Here is a 19,727-nt window from a genome sequence, read left to right on the forward strand (position 1 = left end):
ACCAGTCTTAAGGAAGGTGTTCAGATAAAGGTAGGACAAAATAAAAAACAGGGGCTTTTCTGGCAAAGATCTGATATAAAGTTCTGGCCAAATCAGTCGTTCAGCTTCAAAAAGGAACACAGCAATCTGTCTTGCAGATACCAACATCAACCTTCTTTATGTGGTGGTTTAAAGTATCCCTGTTTTACCTTGCCAACACTAATGGAATATTGAGCATTAATTGCAAAATTTAGGGAATATAATGATTATGTAAGTGGAATAGATCTTTGCTTCAACTCCAGACACAAATTTGTATTATGGTTTTCATCTACTTACAAATTGTTTATCTATTCAATTTATATTGCATTTGTTTTCTTTTGCTGCATGGGCTGTTACACTGCAGAAGAGTTTGGAGGCAATAGCTCCTTTGAGAATAAATTTTCTTCTGTTACATGACTTATTTTTTCCAAATTTCCCGTGGCTTCTTCACACTAAGTAATTCTCTTTCCTGTTTCCCAAGCTATCTGGATAGCAATTGAATAGAAGGTGCATATCATGACATCTATAATTTGCTTTTGTATTACCAGCTACATACTTGTTGAGGGCAGCAAGGGTCTTTCTCCTGGCAATAAGAGTCACACTGATAACCTACTCTTCCTGGATAATGACTCTGGTCTAAATAGCTTCATTTTTTAGTACAAAGTTCTATTATTCAAAGTCAGGAAATCAACCTCAAAATCCAACACAACCATAAACTGTGTAGAGATTTAACAAAAGACTCCTGCCTTCCCGAAAACTGACCCTGAGTGAACAGGACAGTGGATACACATTTCAGTAGCTACTGCTGAGTATTATGACTACCTATATGAACCAATCAGGAAATCCAGTTCAAATCAAAATAAAAAAGTGAAGAGAGAAGATCAGAGATCTGACTATATGAACTGGGTTTTAGTGTAATTGAATGCATGGAAAGTTGCTGAAGTCAAAATCATCATACTTCTAAATGAAAGTCAAATATAATTGAACTAGAGGAAGGTGGTAGTTATATAACACATTTAGGGTAAGGGGGTTAGCTTCAATTTCTCTAGCAAGGTAATATCATGGCTAGAATACAGTGACCAGCTGCATTATGCATCTTAAATCTCTGCAGTTATACAATCAGAAAATCATACAAAACAGAAGGAAGCTTTTGGCACTTCGTTAATCTGGCAATTTGTTGAAAAATTTACCCTACTGGTCCCATTGATGTCTTATTTTTCCACAGACCTGAAATACTTCTCTAAACCAATAGCTCTTTCAAAGTCAGTGCTGGACATCCAACAGTTCCTGTTGTTCAGAAATGTCACATAGAAAGGTACAGGGAAGACTAAACACACACTGCTTTCTGAGGGTATGGGAAAAAGGTGCTGAATCTGTCTCCATACTCTGAGCTGCGTCTCCCACCTTCTCCCACCACCCATAGATTGTTTTGATCCTGAAGCCCAGGAACATCTTGCATCAATTTCCACAGTACCATCTATTTAGTACCATCTATTTAGATGCAATTGATTTCTTTATAGTACACATCATGTGAAGAACCATTAAGAGGAGCTATGGCAAATATATTCATCATGATGCAATCTTATTTAATGTTCTTAGTGTGCTGTGCATCAGCACTTTTTCTTCCCTTCTCTGAGTTACCTTCCTGTTGTGGTAGTATAAATAAAGGTGAAAGAATTATTTGCAGTCCCTCAAGCAAACTTTTCCAGCGTTAATCCAGATGCTTGTGTAAACAGGATTAAGGAAAAGCTTTGGTTCTATGTTACATGAGAAGAAGCTTGGAGAGAGAAAGAGATCTTTCAAACTTTTAGTTAGAGGGAAGGAAATCTTAATTAAAACCTTCCTCTGGCTACAATAGCCTTTCTTTACAATTCAGAATGTTATTTTGTGTCCTATACTGTGATGAACTAATCTGTTCAGCCTCAGTGCCAGATTCATGCAAGGTTTTCTGTTGATGTGAGGTTTGCATTGTGAAACAAAGAGAATAGCAAATTAGAAAAATAGAAACACATAATGTAACTGTTGTTCTATGAACTAAATCGCCAGAGAAATACTGAACTGGTGATATAGAAGTCTTTATTCAGCACAATAAGCAGGCCAACATGGGAATGAGTGTGCAGATCAGAAGGCAAGGAGAGTAACAGAAAAATACGAGATGACAAAAATTGCAAGTGTGGAGGAAGAAACGACTGGAGCCAATTTAATAAAATTAAATGGAGATGTAAAGTGTTTGAGGTAGAGAACAAAACAGCAGCCACATTTGCTAATCAGAGAGAGCCTGATGGGGATAAGATAGTCCTCCCACAGCCAGATGACCAAGTTGTGGAAGGAGAGCTGCCTGAAAAGGTAGGGTTCACTCCCCGATGGATAGGTGACACTCAGGACAAATGACACCTGAGTCAAGGCAACCATACTGGGCTCAGGTTAAAACGTCAGCCTCACAGGCAGAACAAGGGATCAAGTCTACCCAGTAACAACGTCATTACAGAGAATTTCAGAAATGAACAGCAGCCTGACCTCTCCTGATGGAAGCAGACCTGCAGGTGGAAGGAATGGGAGCACAAATGCCGAGGGCAGAGAGCAAGCCTGTCAGCAAGCAATGGTAATGGAGCTTTGTAATGAAGGTTGGTTCTGTGAGGTAGATGATTAGTTGTATAGATAACAGTAGAAAGATATTGGAAAACTAGATGGGAAGGGGTCCAAGTTAAGGCGGAGACATCGGGTTCCATAACCTTGATGGCAAGGCAGACTGAGAAAGAGAGAAATTGCACGCAGCATCGGAAGGTAGCCACCCCGGCAGAATGGGGCGTGAACACAAATAAGCTGGGCCCTTTCACTGGTTGGGCCAGCGATCGGGACAGAGTGCCACTGGAGTGAGGCCCCTGCAGCTGTTCAAATGGAGACCACGCCAAACCCTCCAGTAGATTGATCAAAAAGGCTGGCTGTCAAGATCATTTTGATAACCTTTTGTCACGGCATGGAATGTGAGCAGTTGCCTGTGAACCTGAGACAAGGTTACCTTGCTGTGACCCTGCCCTCAGAGTATCTGCTGACAGTCACTACTGATAGCTTCAGCGATCAGAGATTGAAGGAGCGAAGAGGATGCAATCAATTTATGGAATGTTTTATTGCCATCTCTGCTTAGTCGTAGATAGCCAGATGATAGCGTAGATGTAGATACACACAGGGACACGATAGGTTAGTAATTGGGGAGAGGATCCAAAAGAAAGGGCATTTTTGCTGCCCTAGTTAATTAGATCCGCCATAAAGATTGGCCTTCCTGGGATAGATTTCTGTCCAGGGGGCCAAGACTGGGGTACGTTCAGGAGTATTCTGAAGTTATGTGAATGTACTATTAATTCCAGCAAGAACCAATCTTCATTTTTTATTGTAAATTGCTGACAGTAAACTGAAGTTTAAAGCCCACAGACTAAGAGATATATTTTATAAAATAGCGACCATGTATGTTTGCATATGCATGAGCCTAACGTTAAGACAATAAATAGTGTTATAAGACAGGGTAAACAGTTGTAAAAGGCTGTTACTAACTATTCAGGATGCCAGAGGTACACTTGTTTGGGATACTGTAAAGTAGTATACCTGTTTGTGTGTTTTAAGAATATGTTTGAAATTTCGGGATAATAGGCTTTTATACGGCATACAACAGGTGCTCATCACTGGACAGTGCAGGGATGGATGACATAGCCTTCCTCAAAATGCTGATAGAAAGTCTAAGCTCAGTCGCCCAGGAACTGCTTGACTTGTGGATAACAACGGGATCGATCTACCCTGAGATTGTATCGTGGGCCATGGACTTGGACCAGAGAAGGGGCAAGAGAAGTCATTAAGTGGCTTTAAGGGTGGGTGCAGCTGCTGTGAAGACACAGAGCACTTGCATCATGTGCCAGCAACTGAGGCACCTAGCAAGGGATTATTTTTTAGATGTGCCCAAACAATGAGGGTACTGTCCTAGTGATCGACATACTAAGTAAGGTAGGTGCTATCATAAACTCTGGAGAAGGAGAAATAATATGGACAAGACTGGGACTGCAAACATGTGTGCCCTACAGAGCAGGCAACAAAGACCACAGAAAGACAGCAATCTCAAGCAGGGAAGGGAGTCAAGACAATGCGCATAGATCACTTCAAGAAGCCCAAGTGTAGGGGACAAGCACAGTGAAGAAGTGTTAAAAATAGTGCAGCTGCCTGCAGAAGCAGCAGAAATTAATTCAAAGACAGTAAGGAGCAGAACAGAACCAGGTTCCCTGTTTTGATGCAGTTCAATTAACACAAGCCCATTGTCTTAACATTTGGCTCATGCATAAGCATAGCTACCATTTTGCAAACTGTATCTCAGTCTGTGGGCTTTTAACTTCAGTTTACTAGCAATTTACAACAAAATTGGACTGGTTTGTGCATGAATTAATATCTGCTATATGCACATAATTCCAGAATACTCCCTGACTCTGACCATTTTAAAATGTTCATTTATGTCTAGTTTTTCCTGCAATATTACCGTTGTCCATCACTGAACTCTTTTTGACTTGCTCTGAAGGGTAGGAGAGATAATTTTAACTGAAGCTTTTATCTATTAGTATTGTTAATGAAAATTTACCATTGGAAAGAAAAATGATCGTTTTAATTTGTATCATGTTTATCACAATGTCATAAAAAGCAGTAAAGCCCATTACATACTTTTCAAGTGCAGTCAGTACACAGCATTGTACAAAACAGAAATAATAATAATCTGTTTTCACAAAGGCAATGAGTGAGGCGGAAGGTGGTGTAAATATTGCCCGGGACACTAGGTTGGTTCATTATTGAGCCTAATGGCTGGGGATTAGAATGACCTCATATAGCACTCTTTGGAGCAGCGCAGTTGTCTTAGTCTATTACTAAAAGTGTTATTTTGTTCTAGGTTCCGCAACAGTGGAACTATGCAGCTATGTTATCACTTCAATTCTTATTCTTCCTTACCACGCCATTGCAATTTTTCCTTGCTGCTGTTACAATTGCTCAGTTGATCTGATAATACTCTCCACTTCCTCAACCCTATTTCCTTCTTGCCCTTCACAAACGTTGCCCCATTACTCTGTCAGAATCCCTTCCTTTTAACAATCCAGACAGTTAAAGAACACCTAATAGTCTGAGCTACTTAACCAGCTGGACACCCAGGGACATCCAGTAGGTATGTGTAGATCATTGGGTCTCTTTTAAAAGAGGCCAAATATCAGATGCAATCTGTTCAGTGTGGTGATAATTACCTTGATCAGTCCATGCAAAGAGATCTCTAGACCATGATTTTAATTATGCCCCAGCTAATAAGTTTCATACATTTGGCATTATAATTTCACCTTTAAGGTAAATCCTCAAGTTATGTATATACCATTCCAATCAAGCATTTTCTTATAGTCCTTGAGATTAGCATGTAAATAAATAAATGAAATGTTTTTTTTTTTGCTACTCTAATTGAGGTATTAACCCAAAAAAATTGTGAGTATCCATCTATATTAAATCCAAGAGAAAAACAATTTCATATAAGCAAACAAAGTACTTCTCCTATTAAATCTACTCCATTTTATCCAACTTCTCCTTTCCATTTGAAAGTTGGGAATTAGATAAAATGTAAATACTATCACTAATATGCAGCTTTCTCAGGAATTTAAACTGTGGTACAGAGTCAGTGGCAGCTCAATGTCAGCATTATCTTGCCACAAGTCCCCATATGTAGCATTTCAGACAATTTCTTGGCAGCATGATGTGCTATTTCACAACTTCGCTTCTTACAATCTGATGCAGATGAATACTTAGCTGATAAGTTAACCCAGTCACTGAATCATTAGCGAGGAAATATTTCAATATTATGCACTCGGACTCTACAGTATATCACATGCTTCGGAGAGACCATCAGTCAGCAGTATCTCACCCTTTTCCAGTGCTATCTCCATGGGGTATCCATGTAAGTCAGAGTAATTGGAAGTAACATTTTCATGTTGAATTCTACATTTGAAATTCAGTTTCAGTGATTTCCAATATTCAAAAGTTCCTGCAGATCATGTTAGAATCTAGGGCCTTGAAGTAAAAAAAAATTAAAGATTTTGTAAGAAATTTTGTAAATTGGAATACTGCTTTATTGTAAAATTGTAGATATTAAGTAAAAAAATGAGGATGGGTAAAGTATCGGTGTTACAAATTTTCATAATTGCAACATTTATTTATTTTTAAGGAAAAATAAAATAAATGTCATTCATGGGATGAGGACATCACAGATATTGTTCACTCCTGCTTTCATAACTGGAACCCGGAGCAAAAGGCAAACTGCCTGAGGAACTCAGTTGAACAATCGGCAAAAGGCATGATTGAATTTTTGAGTTGACATCCTACATCAGAAGTCTGGTGGGATCAGTCCTGACACAGGGTCTCAACCCAAAACAGACCATCCTTTTGCCTCCACAGATGCTGCTTGACCTGCTGAGTTTCTCAACAGTATGTTAATCACTCCAGATTATTTTGCTCTTTGATCCCCCAGCACTCCCCACCACCTTAGTGTTTCAGAGAGTCTGCCTTATCTTCAAAAGCAAAGCATTGGCAATAGTGACAATTGTTTGCAAGTGTCCCTGTAAGAGCTAAGATAAGAGTTTTTCGATTGGGAGAAGGGTGGCGCAAGAGCTGAATTCTGAGAGAAGGCAGTTTTTTCGAAAACTTCTTCGAGTACAGAAAGGGCGAGACTGCGCAGGTGCGTGTGATGTAGACAGGACAGCACAGAGAGTTTAAAAAGGAAGGGAACGTCCAACGGTCGTTTTTCTCGATCGGAGAAGAAGGGCGGCACGAGAGCTGAATTCTGAGAGAGGGCAGTTTTTTCGAAAACTTCGAGTACAAAAAGGGCGAGACTGCGCAGGTGTGTGTGACATAGACAGGGCAGCGTGGAGAGTTTAAAAAGACCACCCTATACAGCAGGCAGTGGAGTGAGTGGCAGCAGAGCGTAGGGCTTTGGGTCAATGGGCTTAGGCAGAAACGGGAAGAGGCGAGTGTCAGGCATCGATTCTTTTTTCCCCTTGGCAAATTGGTCTGGACAGAAGAAGGAACAGCGGGGCTAACACAGCTAATGGTACGAGCTAACGGTTTAAAAAGTTTGTGTGTTTGGCGAGGTAAGTGGGTGAGTAGACTTATTTTTCCTTGTTCATTCCCGTAGAATTAGGTAGCATGTCTTCAGGGTTAGTGCTTTGTTCAGGGTGTCAGATGTGGGAATCCTGGGAGACCTCCCACCTCCCTAATGGCCACATCTGTGCCAGGTGCACCGAGATGCAGCTCCTCAGAGACCGTGTTAGGGAACCGGAGCTGCAGTTTAATGACCTATTGCTTATTAGGGAAAGTGAAGAGCTGATAGACAGGAGCTACAGAGAGGTAGTCATCCCTAGGCAACAGGGGTCAGAAACATGGGTGACTGTCAGGAGAAGGAAGGGAAATGCCCATATTTCAGAGAACACCCCTGTGGCTGGCCCCCTCAGCAACAAATTTATCATCTTGGATGCTGTTGAGGGGGTTGACCTGACAGGGGACAACCACAGTGACTGGGTCTCTGGCACTGAGCATGGCGCCGTTGTGCAGGAGGGTAGGAGGGAGAAGAGGAATGCAGAAGTCAAAGGGGATTCCATAGTCAGGGGAACAGACAGGAAATTCTGTGAGCCTGACAGAGATACCCAAATGGTGTGTTGCCTCCCAGGTGCCAGGGTACGGGATGTCTCGGATCGGGTTCAGAATATTCTGAAGGGAGAGGGCGAGCAGCCAGCTGTCTTGGTACATGTTGGTACCAATGACATAGATAGGAGAAGGGAGGAGGTCCTGAAGAGAGATTTCCGGGAGTTAGGAAGGAAGCTGAGAAGCAGGACCTCCAGGGTAGTAATCTCAGGATTGCTACCTGTGTCACATGCTAGAGGGGGCAAGAATAGTAGGATCAGGCAGATGAATGCGTGGCTGAGAGACTGGTGCAGGGGGCAGGGCTTCAGATTCTTGGAACATTGGGATCTCTTCTGGGGGAAGTATGACCTGTTCAAAAAGGATGGGTTACACTTGAATATCCTGGGACCAATATCCTGGCAGGAAGGTTTAATAGAGCTGTTAGGGAGGGTTTAAACTAATTTGGCAGGGGGATGGGAACTAGAATGATAGAGAGGAGGAGGGGGGAAGCAGAAATAGATCTAAGATAGTGAGCAGTAAGGATGTCAGGAAGGACAGACAAGTGAATGGGGCAAATTTGCAGCCATTGGGATGAGTTGCAGGGCAATAAAGCTGCAGTGCAATCAATGCAAAAAGTACCAAATACTGGACTTAAGGTGTTGTACTTAAATGCACACACCATAAGGAATAAGGTGGATGATCTTGTCATACAGTTACAGATTGGCAGGTATGATATTGTGGCCATCACTGAGACGCAACTAAAGGATGCATGTCTCTGTAGCTGAACGTCCAAGTATACACGGAAGGATAGGCAGGTGGGTAGAGCGGGTGGTGTGGCTTTATTGGTAAGAAATGATATTAAATCATTAGAAAGAGTTGACATAGGATTGGAAGGTACAGAATCTTTATGGGTTGAACTAAGAAATCGCAGGGGTAGAATGACCCTGATGGCAGTTATCTACAGGCCTCCAAACAGCTGCAGTGATGTGGACTACAAATTACAATAGGAAATAGAAAAGACTTGCCATATGGGCAGTGTTATGATAATTGTAGAGGATTTTAACATGCGAGTGGATTGGGAAAATCAGGTCGGCACTGGATCTCAAGAGAGAGAATTTGTAGAATGTCTACGAGACGGCTTTTTAGAACAGCTTGTTGTTGAGCCCACTAGGGGATCAGCTGTATTGGATTGGGTATTGTGTAATGAACCAGAGGTGAGTAGAGAGATGGAGCTGAAGGAATCCTTAGGAGGCAGTGATCATAACATGATTGAGTTCAGTGTGAAATTTGAGAAAAAGAAGCCAATATCCGATGTGTCGGTATTTCAGTGGACTAAAGGAAATTACAGTGGCACGAGAGAGGAACTGACCAAAGTTGACTGGAAAGGGACACTAGCGGGAAGGACGGCAGAGCAGCAGTGGCTGGAGTTTATGCGAGAAGTGAGGAAGGTGCAAGACAGATATATTCCAAGAAAGAAGAAATCTTCGAATGGAAAAAGGATGCAACTGTGGCTGACAAGACAAGTCAAAGCCAAAGTAAAAGCAAAGGAGAGGGCATTCAAGGAAGCAAAAATTAGTGGGAAGACAGAGGATTGGGAAGTTTTAAAAAAACTACACAAGGAGACTAAGAAGGTCATTAAGAGGGAAAAGATGAACTATGAAAGGAAGCTAGCAAATAATATCAAAGAGGATGCTAAAAGCTTTTTCACGTATATAAAGAGTAAAAGACAGGTGAGAGTAGATATAGGATTGATAGAAAATGATGCTGAAGAAATTGTAATGGGAGATAAGGAGATGGTGGAAAAACTGAACAAGTATTTTGTATCAGTCTTCACTAAGGAAGACATCAGCAATATACCGAACACCCGAGAGTGTTAGATAAGAGAAATATGCACAATCACAATTACAACAGAGAAAGTACTCAGGAAGCTGAATAGTCTAAGGGTAGATAAATCTCCCGGACCAGCTGGAATGTACCCTCGTGTTCTGAAGGAAGTAGCAGTGGAGATTGTGGAGGCATTAGCAATGATCTTTCAAAAGTCAATAGATTCTGGCATGGTTCCAGAGGACTGGAGGATTGCAAAAGTCACTCCGTTATTTAAGAAGGGGGCAAGGAAGCAAAAAGGAAATTATAGATATTTATTCCCATCGGTGGTTGAGTTGATTGTCAAGGATGAGGTTACAGAGTACCTGGAGACATATGACAAGATAGGCAGAACTCAGCATGGTTTCCTTAAAGGAAAATCCTGCCTGACAAACCTATTGCAATTTTTTGAGGAAATTACAAGTTAGCTAGACAAGGGAGATGCAGTGGATGTTGTGTATTTGGATTTTCAGAAGGCCTTTGACAAGGGGCCGCATATGAGGCTGTTGAACAAGGTTAGAGCCCATGGAATTATGAGAAAGTTACATACATGGATAGAGTGTTGGCTGATTGGCAGGAAACAGAGAGTGGGAATAAAGGGATCCCATTTTGGTTGCTTGCTGGTTACCGGTGGTTTTCCACGGGGGTCCGTGTTGGGGCAGCTTCTTTTTACATTGTATATCAACAATTTGGATTATGGAATGGATGGCTTTGTGGCTAAGTTTGCTGATGATACAAAGATAGATGGAGGGGCCAGTAGTGCTGAGGAAACAGAGAATCTGCAGAGAGACTTGGATAGGTTAGGGGAATGAGCAAAGAAGTGGCAAATTAATTACAATGTTGGAGAGTGTATAGTCATGCATTTTGGTAGAAGAAATAAACGGGCAGACTATTATTTAAAAGGAGAGAGAATTCAAAGTTCTGAGATGCAACGGGACTTGGGAGTACTCGTGCAGGATACTCTTAAGGTTAACCTCCATGTTGAGTCGGTGGTGAAGAAGGTGAATGCAATGTTGGCATTCATTTCCAGAGGAATATAGTATAGGAGCAGGGATGTGATGTTGAGGCTCTATAAGGCACTGGTAAGACCTCACTTGGAATACTGTGTTCAGTTTTGGGCTCCTTATTTAAGAAAGGATGTGCTGACATTGGAGAGGGTTCAGAGAAGATTCACTAGAATGATTCTGAGAATGAGAGGGTTAACATATGAGGAACGTTTGACTGCTCTTGGACTGTGCTCCTTGGAGTTTAGAAGAATGAGGGGGGACCTCATAAAAACATTTCGAATGTTGAAAGGCATGGACAGAGTGGATGTGGCAATGTTGTTTCCCATGGTGGGGGAGTCTAGTACGAGAGGGTATGACTTAAGGATTGAAGGGCGCCCATTCAGAACAGAGATACAAAGAAATTTTTTTAGCCAGAGGGTGGTGAAGCTATGGAATTTGTTGCCACGGGCAGCAGTGGAGGCCAAGTCGTTGGGTGTATTTAAGGCAGAGATTGATAGGTATCTGAGTAGCCAGGGCATCAAAGGTTATGGTGAGAAGGCGGGGGAATGGGACTAAAGGGGAGATTGGATCAGCTCATGATGAAATGGCGGAGCAGACTTGATGGGCCGAATGGCTGACTTCTGCTCCTTTGTCTTATGGTCTTAATAAGGAGAGTTTTTTGGAGTAGCTTATGCATTGTTCCCATGAAAATAAAAGTGAGTAGAGATACTGGAGGTTAAGCAAATGCATAAGATCACAGAACCTCATTTCGATTGTGGATGCTTCACAGCTGGTCCGTGACATGTCCATAGTCCTCCCATTTGCTGCTGCTGTTGAGCACCAGAGCAGAACAAAAGCAATGGGTGGGTGAACATTTCTAGTCACTGAACCAATCAGTGGATGCTGTTGGACAACAGTTTTGCATGAATGCTGAAGATAAGGATGAAAAGCATCAATCAGGGATAATATAACTTTTCTGATTACTTCCCTGGAGGATTCTCTGGTATTGTGTTTATACTTTAAATCTACCCAGAGGAGACCAGAAGAAGCTAAAACATTTCTTTCCTGATGGTTTCAAGGCTGTGCTTCATTTACGTTAATTATTGGTAATTAAGCCTTCAGCAATTACAATTGATTTTTGTAGCCAGATGGTTAGTGCCCTGATTCCTTTAGAACACATCTGCATTTATCTGAGTGAGACTCCATTTCAGCAATGGTTGGCAGCAGTACATGCAGTAGAATTTATCTTACATATGTCAGAGCATGTCAGACAAAACATTCTACAGGTAGTGCAGGCCAACAACATTCCTGATTTTGTCAAACTTTAACTTCAGAACTTCATACAGTGGAAACAGGACCAAATACATCAAGCAGGTGTCAGTTTAAGTGATCGATAGAAGGAAGGATCCATCATACCATATACCGTTTAAAAATATTTGGTAGCAATTTTTTTCATCATTCTTCTGTGGCAATATGTTGTTAAGTATGCACTCTGTTCCACAATATTGGAACAATGAAATGGAAAATTAAGTTGACTACCTTGAAAGAGAGCTTTATTCTCAGATAGTACCGTGGCTGTAGCCATAATGTATCTTAGTTCATGGGAAGAGTTTATCTGAATTGTTCTTATGAAACAAGAAAAGCCACTTGTACATCTACCTGACTTTTTGTTTTGTCAAAAGGACAATACAGTGAAATAAAACATTTTGCTGCCAATTTCTTACCAAGCGGAAACAAAACTGCCCCAAATGCATTACTACAAAGGCTTGGATATCAAACTGTACTGAGGTTCCAGTCTGTGTGATATCTTTATGGTGGGTCAGGGTTAATAAGGTAAAAGGCAAAGGCATGCTCAACAGTGGGGACTGTTTTCCGAAGTGTCCAGAATCAATATCTAGTCTAGATCTGACTGATGAACAATCCATTGGCAAGCTGATTGTCCAGGTTTCTGTGATTCTATGGGATGAATTGGGCCGTTCTCTCTATATATGTCCAGGTCATGGGACTCTCAACCTGTTTGACTCAGAGGCTTTCCATGTGGTTCCCACCATGATTCCCAAGTTGTTGCTCACTACAGCATTAGGGAATGCTTGGGCAACAGTGATCCACAATATATACTGTATCAATGATTTGGATACGGGAACAGTAAGCAGTCTCTCAAAATTCTCTGATGATACCAGGCTGAGTTAGGTTGCGAATTAGAGGATAACGCAAAAGAGGCTTCAAGCCAACCAATTATGTGGGCAAAAGGATGTTAGACAGAATAACGTAGAATAATGTGAAGTTCTTCAAGTTGGTAGGAAAAACCAAAAGGCAAATGATTTAAATGGGGTTAGATTGAGTGGAACTGATTACTATGATGGTGAGATTACCACCATTGCAGAGGAAGTTAGCGTAACTAAGTTTGTATTTCAAAGAATTTACAGGAGCGGGAGGAGGTCTAAATGAAACTTAGAAAATTCTGACAGGGTAAGACAGACTATATTGAGGAAGTTGTTTCCTCCAGATGGAGACACATTCTTAGGTTAGAGAGCTAGAGACCTATGAGTAAGATGAGGAGAAACGGCTTGACCCCTCGCTCAGAGAAACACTGAACCTTTGGAATTCTCCCTCATGGGGGCCAAGTCACTGAATTTATTTAAGAAATTGATAGACTAATTTCTCAACGCAAAATACTTCAGTAGGCATGGGAAGAAAAGAGGAATACAGATTTGAGACAGAGGATCAGCCATTTTGAGTGAAGAAACAGCATGAGGGGATGCACGGCCTACTTGTTTATGTTTCTAAAAATGAAATCAAAAGATCTGCAAGTGTTGGGTATCTGAAATACTGTACAAACAACAATAGTGCTGTCTTGTTGTGGGTGACCCACCTCCTGATATTTTGAGGTTCCTATTATTTATAAGGCACAATCCAGGAGTGTGGTAGAGTACTCTCTATTTACCAGTGCATGTTCATGATCAACACCCTATTCATCACCCTAAGCATTCATTTCCTCCATCACTGGCTCACACTATTTAGGTGCAATGCATGTAAGCCTTTTTAAACTATATTCTCAAATGACTGATCTCTGCTACTGAGGACAGCAGGTATAAGAAAATCTCTGCATGCAGGTTCAAATTCATGTTATGTGCAATTATAATTTGCAAATATTTTGAATAATCTGTTCTTTTTATCATCATTAGGATTAAACCCCAAGTTCCTTTCCCCAACAATATTATGGGCATTACTTCACCAGAAAGTCTGTAAGTTTCAAGAAAGAAGCTCACCTGTATCGCCACCTCTAGGACAATCATGGATAAGTAATATATATAAATCTTACCAGTGATATCTTTATGCAGTTCCACAAAGAATGGAATTGAAATTGCAGTGTTTTTCCATAATAAATGTATATTATACTTCCCATACTGTGTTACAGTTGATCTTATGAGATGTGCAGACTGCTTAATTGAGGAGGTAAATGTTCCTGCAATGCCATTCAACCTCAGAGGTCTACAAAGGGAACTATTAAAGCTAAATGACCTTGCACAAAATATAGTTCCAACAAGTATTTAAAAGTTAGACTTCTTTTCATCTTTGTTTCTCAATTTTCCCTCTCCTAATCCAAACTTTCTTTTTACCCTCTGTACTTATTTAGCCTCCATTTCATACTTTGTTTTCTTTTGCCATCTTTAAATGTAATTGTGAGAAACTCGATTAACAATAATTCATCAAGGTTCTAGATGCCTCATTGGCTTTGTACTTCAGAAATAAGCAGGAGAAAACAATCAGAACTGAAAGATGAGGCTAATTATTTTCTTGTACTCTTCACAAGTCGATGCCACTCTTCGCAGCAAATTTAATGTCATTAAGCTGAATGAATTACCTCTGTGCCTTTAGATATATAGAGTGAAGATTTAGTGCCTAGGCATTCAAACTGGGAAATGGGCCCCTCCATAGGAAGGTCAGGTTTAGATGAGTGCAGACTTGGGGAGTGTTGTGGGAGGCACAGTGTGTGGTAAAGTTAGAAGAGGAAGACAATTTAAAAAGTAAATTCTTTTTTGCAGTGTTTATGAATTGATTGGAAAGTGGTGAGGTAGTGGAGGGAAGCAAGCAAAACAAATCCCTCTGATGTGGGCACAAAGAAAAAAAAAGTTAGGGAACCTCCAATTTAATCCATTACACATAAGGAAACAATTTATTTTTGCCTTTGATGTTCCTCATGTTGGGAAATGGGAAAAGAGTTGAAGCTTTTGCTTCCAGCATATTAAGCTGAAGTGAACAAAATTATGTTGACGTTAAGAAGAAAGTTCTTGCTATCATACTTAAAATAAAATAGTTCCGTGGTGTCCCTTGTGATCATGTGTTGTGGGCCTAGAGCGGTAATATCTGTATACAGAGCTACAGATCTTTTCTCATGGGGAAATAGAGGAAATAACCGCACAAAGACAATTTACCTTGAACTATTGTGAAGTAGATTTGAAAACAGACATTGTCAGAAATACAAGAGGGGTCCACAAAAGGAGTTTACCTTGAATCATGGGGCAATTTTCAAGAAACAATGTCGATCATTGACTTCTCCCTGGACAACAGCATAATAAGTGCAGAGAATGCAGAAGGCTTTGGTGTTTTGCTTGCATTGCTGTCCATTACTTTAATTAGCCTCACTAAGGCCTTTGAACATATGCTCAGAATGCTCAAATTGCTTCAAAAGATTAGCTCTCCTCAGATTTCTCAGTGTGATCAAGTTGTTTCTGGAAGATACACAAGGTACTAGTTAATACATTGGCTCTGCATTTGAGTCTTCCATCAAAGACAGCAACGCCCAGCAAGGTTTCATCCTTGCTCCAGATTTCGTGTTTCTGCTCAGCACATACTCAGAAGGAATATACCGTACCTCCACACAAGAAAAACATCCAACCCCTCTAATCGCAGGGCAAATATGAAAGGGCATACAGTCCTCATCAGAGATTTACTGCTTGCAGATTATGTGGCAAATGACAAAAGATTACTTCCAGTACTTTATCTACCAATATTCCCATGCACATGAGGATTTTATGCTAAAAAATGTAATGGGGCAATATGTTGTTGGGTAGCTCTATCACATCTATAATTATGTTTTAGTAATTTTGACCATGTTTACATATTTAGGACCCAACATCTCACTTGCTCTGCACATCAGTAAACATTTGGTTGACCAAACAGGTGTAAATGAATTACAAACTGTTAGATTGCATAATGTTCAATTTATAGTATGTATGAAGCAAATGACATGAGGGTTCTACTCCACAGTAACAAGACCTAGACAAAGCAACCTAATCAAGAGGAAAGACTAAGTAGTTTCTGTGTTACTGCCTATAATGTATTCTGGAAAAAGAAATGTAAAGGACAGTCATAAATGATGATGTCCAGGATCACATGTGGATTGTAAGCATATCAATACTACATAAATAATGATTCATTAGACTTAGGTAAAAGTATATGCCAATGCTTATATTTCAGCTCCAGATATCAAAGTTGACGACTGAGATGTAATTGCTCAGTCATAGTGAGTTGAGCCAGAAGCTCTGCAAAGGCCTTCAAAAGGCCAAAGAAAAGCAAACACAATATGCAGGAGGAAATACAGTGCATAGGAAGAACAAAGAGCTCACAGCCGTGGCTGTACAACTTAACGTGTAGCAGATGCAAACAGGACTGCCTCTTGCACATTGGCCTCTACATCATAGAAGAAGTTGCACTGCCACAGAAAAAGGACTCCTTCAAGGGCACAAATCCATAGTCTTTCAAGTCGACAAAAAGAAAAACAAGAAGAAGGAGGGAGAGGAAAAGAAGAAATCCGTTTCCTGGGACAAATGGAGAAGTTAAAGATAGAAAACAATTCACTTCTACAGAATTGTGTACTTCAGTGAAACTAAATGTTCAACATACTTTTAACCTCTCTTTTTACTTCCCACCCCAAATGAGGTCACAAACAGCTCTGTGCAAATACTTACATAAGCACATTTTAAATAAATACTATTTCCAGCCTGTTGAGAGAAAAACAAATATATCCTGAAAACAGTAGTTGCCATTTTCCTTAAATTGATCTACAGAAACACCTTTTAATTTATAATGGGATGACCTCAAAGTGAGCAGCTGAGGTTTTCGTATTAGCTTTTTGAAGACTAATTTGACTGATGTTAAAAAGACACATCTATGCTCATAGTTGCAATACAACAGGGTCAAATAAAGCTCAGAAAATTGTCTGTACATCTAGTAATTTAAAGGAACCATTGATGGGAAGGAAAGAAGTAGCTAGAATACTACTTTGGGTCAATTGCTGAGATCACAGCAACATTCAGTTAGATGGATGCCATTAATATGTCAGAACAAATTATAATGCAACATTCAATTAAACATGTGGGAAAAGGGAGCAATTTAACAGTGGGGAGAGCAACGGGAGGTGGAAGAATTTACCCAGACTGGTAGTATTACAATTTACTTCAGCAGAAATATCTCTTTAAAAAGCATCCCATGAAGAAATTGGGGAGACAGTATTCATTAGCCAAAGGAATGCCTCAGCCATTGTTGAGTCGAAGTAAAACTTGGAAGGGAGCCAACAAAAGTGAACACAGAATAAAGCGCCAAGAGTGAAAAATGTTATGCACAGCAGATTCATAAATCTGTCCAAAGCTTGAGCACATGGACTTGGTAATGATGATACCAATAGTGGATTCAAACTTTGTTTGGATTTATTACATTGATAGAGCATGGCAGGAAAAATCTTGCTTGGTGTAACTTGAATGAAAGAGCAGTTTGCAACCTTGGTGAAAGTATTGGCTTTGTTTGTAATTATGTACTTTTTGGAACACTGATGATTTGTGAAAACGAGCCACTTACTATTGAGATATTATACAAACCTGCCATTGTTGGTAGGGAAATCCACAGCACAAGTATGACAGAAGTTTTGTTTTGCTGAACTGTATGCATCCTGAAGTGTCTTAGTCTACCTGTTACCTTTGTACCATAATTAAACTTGTTGGTCTGAGAATTATTTCTTTATTATGTGGCGGAGCTATTAACCATTTATTTTTAAGTGGTTAATGCTTCCCCTAAGAGGATTCATTTGATTTTCCATTCATTAACTCAAATGAATGGAAACTTGGGCAATCTCCCTTTGTGCATTCCATGTGTCCAATTTTTTTGTATTCACTATGTCTAGATAATCTAATAGCCCAAGGCAGCAAACAAGGAAGGACACCAAGATCAAATTTTACTGGAGTTCAGGGATCAATGTACTTGGATGTTGCATATCTGCAATACCCAAATGTAAGATACAACAATCCCATGGCATAATACAACTCAACTGTTGCTGGGTAAAAATGATAGACATCCCTAATTAGTAATATTATAGAGTATCTTCACCATGAGGACAATGGTGGTCCAAGAAGACTACAAACACTACCTTCAAGTTAACAATTAATAATAACTGTTAAATAATATTTGAAAAGCAAGATCCTGGAAATCAGAAATATTCACCAAGCAAGTCAATATTTCTGGAGAATAAAGTAGAGTTAAAGTTCCATGTCTTTCTTCTTCAAAGGTCATTGATCTGAAAGGTCGTCGCTGTAATTCTTTCTAATGATGCTATCTGAGCCACTGAGAATTTCTAGCATTTGCTACTTTTAATTACATCTATTAAGTTTTGACATTCATGCTGAAAAAAAAAGATTCAAAGATTCAAAAATCCAGATTCGAAGTATGTTCATTACCAATCTGTGCATGTATGCAGTATGCATCCCTGAAATTTGTCTTCCCCGTATACAGTCATGATACAAAGAACCATGGAACCCACCCCTTCAAAGAAAAAGATCAAACATCAAATACCCCTCCTGCCCACATGCAAAAAAAGTTGTGCAAGAGGCAACAAAGGGAAAAACACAAAATATAAAACACAAAACTAGAAGGAATATTTCAGTTCATTTCAGCTCAGTGTCCATTAGCTGCAGGTCACCCTAAATTAGGACAGAAAAAAAGCAAATATAAGTGGAACTAGAACTAGAACACATCCTTGAAACTGAATTAGAGCCCAAATCTACAATCCTTGTTGATTAAACCTTGCTCCAGCACTATCTGTGAAGGCATCACGGGAGAGAGAGCGAAATCATTCAAACACAGGTGCCTTCCCTCAGGAGCAGTGAGTTGAGAGACCACCACATGCAGACACATTCACCAGCAGCAGCAAGAGGCTTGTAGACGCTGTTGAACACCCGCTCGCCCTCTGCAAATGCCTCAATGATTTCAATCTTCCTTGGCTCTCTAACCAGCGAGATTGGTACGAGATGGAGTTGTTCATGAGCCCGTGTCCCACCTCCTGGCTTCCTGGCCTCCATGCCGCACACCTTAGTCACAGCCTCGTGGAACACTCTCGGAATCTGCAAAGTGCTAGATCACCCGATCGGTCTGAAATTATAGCACCAGAATGTAGATAACAGGCTCTAACAGCAGCAGAACCATATCTGAAATAAAAAGAAGATGGAAAAGAAGTGAAAGGAATTGCTTCGCAGACAATCTTGAGGGTGTCAGCTTTGGTAGCATTGTTTGCTGGCGCTATCTTCTTCTGGAGTGTTTTTTAACAGGTTTTTAAAACGTACTTTTAAAGGTTTCAGTGATTAGCTTGAATGTTCCCTTGCAGTATTTTGAATGATACATGCTGAATATGATATGTCAAAGAGATCAGTGGATGACAGACAAAATTCCCAGATTTACCAATATCTCACCAAATTATCTGCAGATCTTGACATATATATTTGACTCTGTTCAGGAGTATCTTGGCCAACATTGATCAAGGTGCAGAGACATGCCATCTGCTTGAAACTTATGCCTTAATTAACCTGCATGATTGGATTGGCACCAGATATTGAGATAACCAATCCCACAAATATGCCTTTCTACCATTGCCAAGAAGTCATTTTCAGTATCAGTTAATATGACAAATGCACAGATAGTAAACATGTTGGCAAGAAGACTTTTTAAAAATTTATTCTGCTTACTAGCCACACCTGCTATACCAAAATGCATTTTAAACTAGTATGATCTGACAACAGATTCCCAGTTTGGGACTGATGAAATTATTGCTAATGAAAACTCCTAATCATAAATGGGAAAAACTGTGTACAGTAATGCAAAATTCATTCTTTTCAAATATCTCAGCTAGTCCTTAAC

At 40.2% G+C, this 19,727-nt stretch overlaps 1 long non-coding RNA gene across 1 annotated transcript in view; it reads right to left on the reverse strand.

The window, feature by feature from the left end:
- LOC132393687 (uncharacterized) overlaps positions 1 to 17,483 on the reverse strand; it is a 28,557-nt gene extending 11,074 nt beyond the window's left edge. Inside the window, exon 1 of the long non-coding RNA XR_009512037.1 lies at positions 17,423 to 17,483. This is a non-coding gene — a long non-coding RNA (uncharacterized LOC132393687). The remainder of the gene's footprint in view (positions 1 to 17,422) is intronic.
- Positions 17,484 to 19,727: the final 2,244 nt, after the last annotated feature.

This window comes from Hypanus sabinus, chromosome 5 (genome assembly GCF_030144855.1).
Source record: "Hypanus sabinus isolate sHypSab1 chromosome 5, sHypSab1.hap1, whole genome shotgun sequence".
Classification (NCBI taxonomy): domain Eukaryota; kingdom Metazoa; phylum Chordata; class Chondrichthyes; order Myliobatiformes; family Dasyatidae; genus Hypanus; species Hypanus sabinus.